This window comes from Calliphora vicina, chromosome 5 (genome assembly GCF_958450345.1).
Source record: "Calliphora vicina chromosome 5, idCalVici1.1, whole genome shotgun sequence".
NCBI lineage: Eukaryota > Metazoa > Arthropoda > Insecta > Diptera > Calliphoridae > Calliphora > Calliphora vicina.
The window spans coordinates 14537403-14543402 of record NC_088784.1 but is presented as its reverse complement, the minus strand read 5'-3'; positions in this window follow the sequence as shown (position 1 = coordinate 14543402).

Sequence of the window (6000 nt, the reverse complement as noted above, 5' to 3'; positions counted from 1 at the left end):
CTTTCCAGCCAAATTTGAACACTGATGGCTATAATTGTGCTAATCCTGGTCACTTTACCCACCATTTGAGTCCATTGCAGTATGGGTTTATTACTCATGTAAGTATTTTTCGGCAGCATAAAAGGTGAAGTCAGCGGTGTTAAGCTTAAAGAGGTTAATTGTATACAGGCACTGAAGATAAGATACAGTTTAGTTACTTTGAATTTATGTTTTTGCCAATCATAGGCACCCGGTAATATGCCCAATATCAGGCAATAAAAATATATTATTTTGAAAATACCATTGTATAATAATTCTATTAAATGTAGTGACATTTTGTAATGTATTTTCTTAACTAAATGTTAATAATTACTTTGTTGCAGTGGTCAGCATTTTATTTGGATACTTTGTAGAAGATTAATATCTAGTTGTTGTCTATTGATTAAACACTAATATTGATTAAACATTAATATTGTTAAAAAATAAACTATAGCTGCTTTAAAATTTATAATCATTTGATTAATTAGCTTGAAAACATTAATTTTGCTGCAATAAAGGTTTATTAATGTAATTCTTATATTGACTGAGATAAGAAATCATGACAGCTTTTTTATTTTTACCTGATTTCGATTATAAAACTAAAAGCTTGCGAAAGGTCTTTATGTTGTTGAATTTTAGCTTCAATCTTAGGTCTTTATGTAGCTCAATTTTAGCTTCAATCGTAGGTCTTTATGTTGTTGAAATTTAGCTTCAATAGAAGTTCTTTATGCTGTTGAATTATAGCTTCAATCGAAGGTCTTTCTGTTGTTCAATTTGAGCTTAAATCGTAGGTCTTTATTTTGTTGAATTTTAGCTTCAATCGAAGGTCTTTGTTTCGTTGAATTTTAGCTTCAATCGAAGTTCTTTCTGTTGTTCAATTTGAGCTTCAATCGTAGGTCTTTATTTTGTTGAATTTTAGCTTCAATCGAAGGTCTTTCTGTTGTTGAATTTGAGCTTCAAAAGTAGGTTTTTATTTTGTTCTATTTTAGCTTCAATCGAAGGTCTTTATGTTGTTGAATTATAGCTTCAATCTTAGGTATTTATTTTGTTCTATTTTAGCTTCAATCGAAGGTATTTCTGTTGTTCAATTTTAGCTTCAATAGAAGGCCTTTATGTCGTTGAATTTTAGCTTCAATCGAAGGTCTTTCTGTTGTTCAATTTGAGCTACAATCTTAGGTCTTTATTTTGTTGAATTTTAGCTTCAATCGAAGGTCTTTATGTCGTTGAATTTTAGCATCAATCGTAGTTGTTTATATTGTTCTATTTTAGCTTCAATAGAATTTCTTTATGCTGTTGAATTTTAGCTTCAATAGAAGGTCTTGATGTTGTTCAATTTGAGCTTCAATCGAAGGTCTTTCTGTTGTTCAATTTTAGCTTCAATAGAAGGTCTTTATGTCGTTGAATTTTAGCTTCAATCGAAGGTCTTTCTGTTGTTCAATTTGAGCTTCAATCTTAGGTCTTTATTTTGTTGAATTTTAGTTTCAATCGAAGGTCTTTATGTTGTTGAATTATAGCTTCAATCGATGGTCTTTCTGTTGTTCAATTTGAGCTTCAATCGTAGATCTTTATGTTGTTGAATTATAGCTTCAATCGATGGTCTTTCTGTTGTTCAATTTGAGCTTCAATCGTAGATCTTTATTTTGTTGAATTTTAGCTTCAATCGTAGGTCTTTATGTTGTTCAATTTGAGCTTCAATCGTAGATCTTTATTTTGTTGAATTTTAGCTTCAATCGAAGGTCTTTATGTCGTTGAATTTTAGCATCAATCGTAGTTCTTTATATTGTTCTATTTTAGCTTCAGTAGAAGTTCTTTATGCTGTTGAATTTTAGCTTCAATCGAAGGCCTTGATGTTGTTCAATTTGAGCTTCAATCGAAGGTCTTCCTGTTGTTCAATTTTAGCTTCAATCGAAGGTCTTCCTGTTGTTCAATTTTAGCTTCAATCGAAGGTCTTTATGTTGTTCAATTTGAGCTTCAATCGTAGGTATTTATTTTGTTAAATTTTAGCTTCAATCGAAGGTCTTTATGTTGTTGAATTATAGCTTTAATCGAAGGTCTTTAAGTTGTTAAATTTTAGCTTCAATGGAAAGTCTTTATGTTGTTGATTTATAGCTTCAATCGAAGGTCTTTCTATTGTTCAGTTTGAGCTTCATCAGTTGGTCTTTATGTTGTTGAATTTTACCTTGAATCGAAGGTCTTTAAGTTGTTAAATTTTAGCTTCAAATTAAGATATTTAAGTTGCTCAATTTTAGACCCAATCGTAGGACTTCATGTTGTTGAATTTTAGCTTCAATCGTAGGTCTTTAAGTTGTTCAACTTTAGCTTTAATCGAAGATCTTTCAGTTGCTCAATTTTAGACCCAATCGTAGGTCTTTATGTTGTTGAATTTTAGCTTCAATCGAAGGTCTTTATGTTGTTGAATTATAGTTCCAATCGAAGGCCTTTCTGTTGTTCAATTTGAGCTTCATTAGCTGGTCTTTATGTTGTTGAATTATAGTTTCAATCGAAGGTCTTTCTGTTGTTCAATTTGAGCTTCATTAGCTGGTCTTTAGTTGCTCAATTTTAGATTCAATCGTGGTTCTTTATGATGTTCTATTTTAGCTTCAATCGTAGGTATTTATGTCATTCAACTTTAGCTTCAATCAAAGTTTGTTATGTTGTTGAATTGTAGCTTGAATCGATGGTCTTTCATTGGTCATTATTTTTTCAAATTTCAGCTTCAATCGTCTTTATTCAGTCAAATTTTATCTTCAATCGTAGGTCTTTATTAAGTCAATTTCTAGCTTCAATTGTAGATCTTTAAGTTCTTAAATTTTAACTTCAATCGTGGGTCTTTAAGTTCATAAATTTTAGCTTCAATCGTAAGTCTTTCTTTAGTCAAATTCTAGCTTCAATCGTAAGTCTTTCTTTAGTCAAATTCTAGCTTCAATCGTAGGTCTTTGCGGTCTTAAATTTTAGCTTCAATCGATAAATTTTTTTTATTCAATCATAGGCCTTCATGTTCTTCTTTTAACTTCAATTGCAGGTATTTAAGTAGTTAAACTTTCTTCAATTTTGGCTTCAATCGTAGGTCTTTAGTTTGTTTAATTTAGCTTTCATCAAAGGTCTGTAAGTACTTTGAGTTTAGCTTCTATCATAGGTCTTTGATTAGTTCAATTTTAGCCTCAATCGTAAGTCTTTTTTTAGTCAAACTTTAGCTTCTATATTAGGTCTTTATTTAGTCAAATTTAAACATCAAGCGCAGGTCTTTATTTAGTCAAATTTTTGCTTCAATCGCAGGTCTTTGTTAAATTTTAGCTTCTATCGTAGGCCTTTATATTTCTCATGTTAATCTTCAATCGCAGTTCTTTATGTCGTTAAATTTTTTCTTATATCGTAGGCTTTTATGTTCTTCAATTTAAACTTCAGTCGTATGTCTTTATGTAGTTAAACTTTCTTCAATTTTAGCTTCAATCATAGGTCGTTAGTTACTTCAATTTAGTTTACAGCAAAGGTCTGTAAGTATTTCGATTATAGCTTCAATCTTGGGTCTTTGTGTAGTTAAATTTGTGGGTATATGAGGCTATATCATCAAGTAGTTTTATAACTATCCTGCTTTCCACCGTTTTATTATTTATATATAGCTCTTATTTAATATCTACTTACATAATTATTAAGGTTCCCATTTCTAACGACACTTACCAATTGCGTTAATTTCCTAAACGTCATCTCTTCATCCTCTTCCCCGCTAAATTCAAACCAAGTCTCTTGTATTATATCCATCGAACGATTAGAGGCAGCCAATGTATAATCAATGGCTGCAGTCAACAACAAACTGTCCCAATAAAAATTCGTTATACATATTAGATTCAGAAAACTGCTGGTATTGGTCGAACGTATATTGCTCATCAAAATCAAGACCGCATGATACAGCAATGTTATGTTGGTGATGAACATTTTCAGCATCATAAAAAAAGTGAACGTTTTACTGATCCCGAAGATGAGTCTAGACATTTTCAAGCATTTCATATGCATTTCATACAATATTTTGTAATAATTGAGTGAATTCATTAAAGAAAATTTTTGACTCTGCAAAACTTGCAAACAATGGTTAATATAAGAAAAATGAAGACTCATTTTGCATAATATGAACATAAATTGTAAATTGGCTGTGATAAGAAAAAAACCCTGCAGCGTATTGACAGTGATCATAAAGAAGTAACGACGATCGGGATCTTCCTGCATTTTAACATATATAGTGTTTAAGGTCAAGGTATGAACATGCAGGGAGATGAATTTATAAATCATAAATCTCTTCAAACGTTTCTGCTGTTGCTTTAAATCCTCTGTTATGTAACAGTCAAAGTGTTTGAAAAAATCACTATATTTAAGCACAAATCTTTTATATACATCACACAAAGCCACAAAATGTTGTCTTTTCTGCCATATTTTAAGACTGATGATCACCATGGTGGAGACCATGGAAAACTTAGCCACTAAATGGGCCCATTGCAGTACGGGCGTGTTACTCATATAAACATTCTTATCATGCATAAAAGTCGAAGTGATGGGTACAACAGCGAAAAAACTGAATTGTATGAGAGCACTGTAGACAAGATAGAATTTGCTAACCTTAAATTTATAGGTTTGCCAGTCATATGTTCCCGGTATGATGCCCAATATCAGGGAATAAAAATAAATAAATTTTATTATTAAATTGTATAGAATTTCGCTTAAACGTAGTGACATTGTGTAACGTCATTTTCTAACTAATTGTTGGACGTTGAAATGTGTAACATAGGCAGAACTGTATGTCAATTACTGTGTATTTTTTTAGTTAGATTTTTATCTGGTTATGGTGAAGAGGAATTATAATTCACTTATCAATTAGTAAGAGTAAACAAAAAAAAAATGTTGGTGTTAACCCACCATTTGTTTAATTAATTTAAAAACATTATTCGTTTTTATATTTAGGAGTATTCACAAAAGGAAACACTTATTTTTTTAACAGTAAGAGTGTTATATTCGCCTGTGCAATTGGGAATTCAGTGTGATGTTCGCTGGACAAAACTCATTTTTCAAGTGTCGAAAGAAGCATTCAAGTGCCTTGGTTTTCTAAGATGGTGTAAGAAATACTTCACCTCTCTCTCTCTGATCTCCTTATTATTAACACCTCTAATATCCGACTGAAATATAATCAGTAACCTCCTTCACATATCTTGGGAGTATTATCTCCAGTTCTGGCGGTTCCAGTGATGATATAAAGTCACGTTTATGTAATGCTAAGGCTATCTTAGGCGTGCTCTCTTATGTTTGGCAATCCACAACCATATCTAAAGACACAAAAATAAAAATCTTTAATGCCAATGTAAAGCCTGTACTAATCTACGCATGTGAAACCCATCCAATCGCGAACTGAAAACAATGCAAGCTTATGTGAATCGTTGTCTGCGTAGAATTCTGGACTAACATCATCACAAACAATGAGTTTTGGGAACGGACGCGGCAGTCGCTGATGCGTTCCAAAAGATGATGTTACGAGATGTAATGAGACAATGTACCGAATGGACACCTCAAGGAAGCCGAAGGATGGACGACCCATCCAAAACCTGGCACAGACTAGTGGAGATGGAAGCAGCGGAGGCTGGTGTATCCAAGAGCGAAATAAAACCTATTGCTAACGACAAATCCAGATGGAAAACCTTTGTTGAGGCCCTATGCTCCTAAAAGGAACTACGGGAAAATATATATATCAGACCCAAAATGGAATACAACTCTCATGTATATTTTCCTAATTCCAACACAATGCTTTGCATGAGTGGGAGTCATTCCCTCATCCCCGCTTATATAGGTCCCTGGATACGATGGAAATTGGAGTAATTGTATAGCAGGGGAATTGGCCAAAATGGATGCCATGATGAATGAGGAGGTGATCGACCCATTTTCCGGTATTTCCCAAGATGTTTGTACAGCAGAAATTATATGAGTCTGCTCAAAACAGGTGGA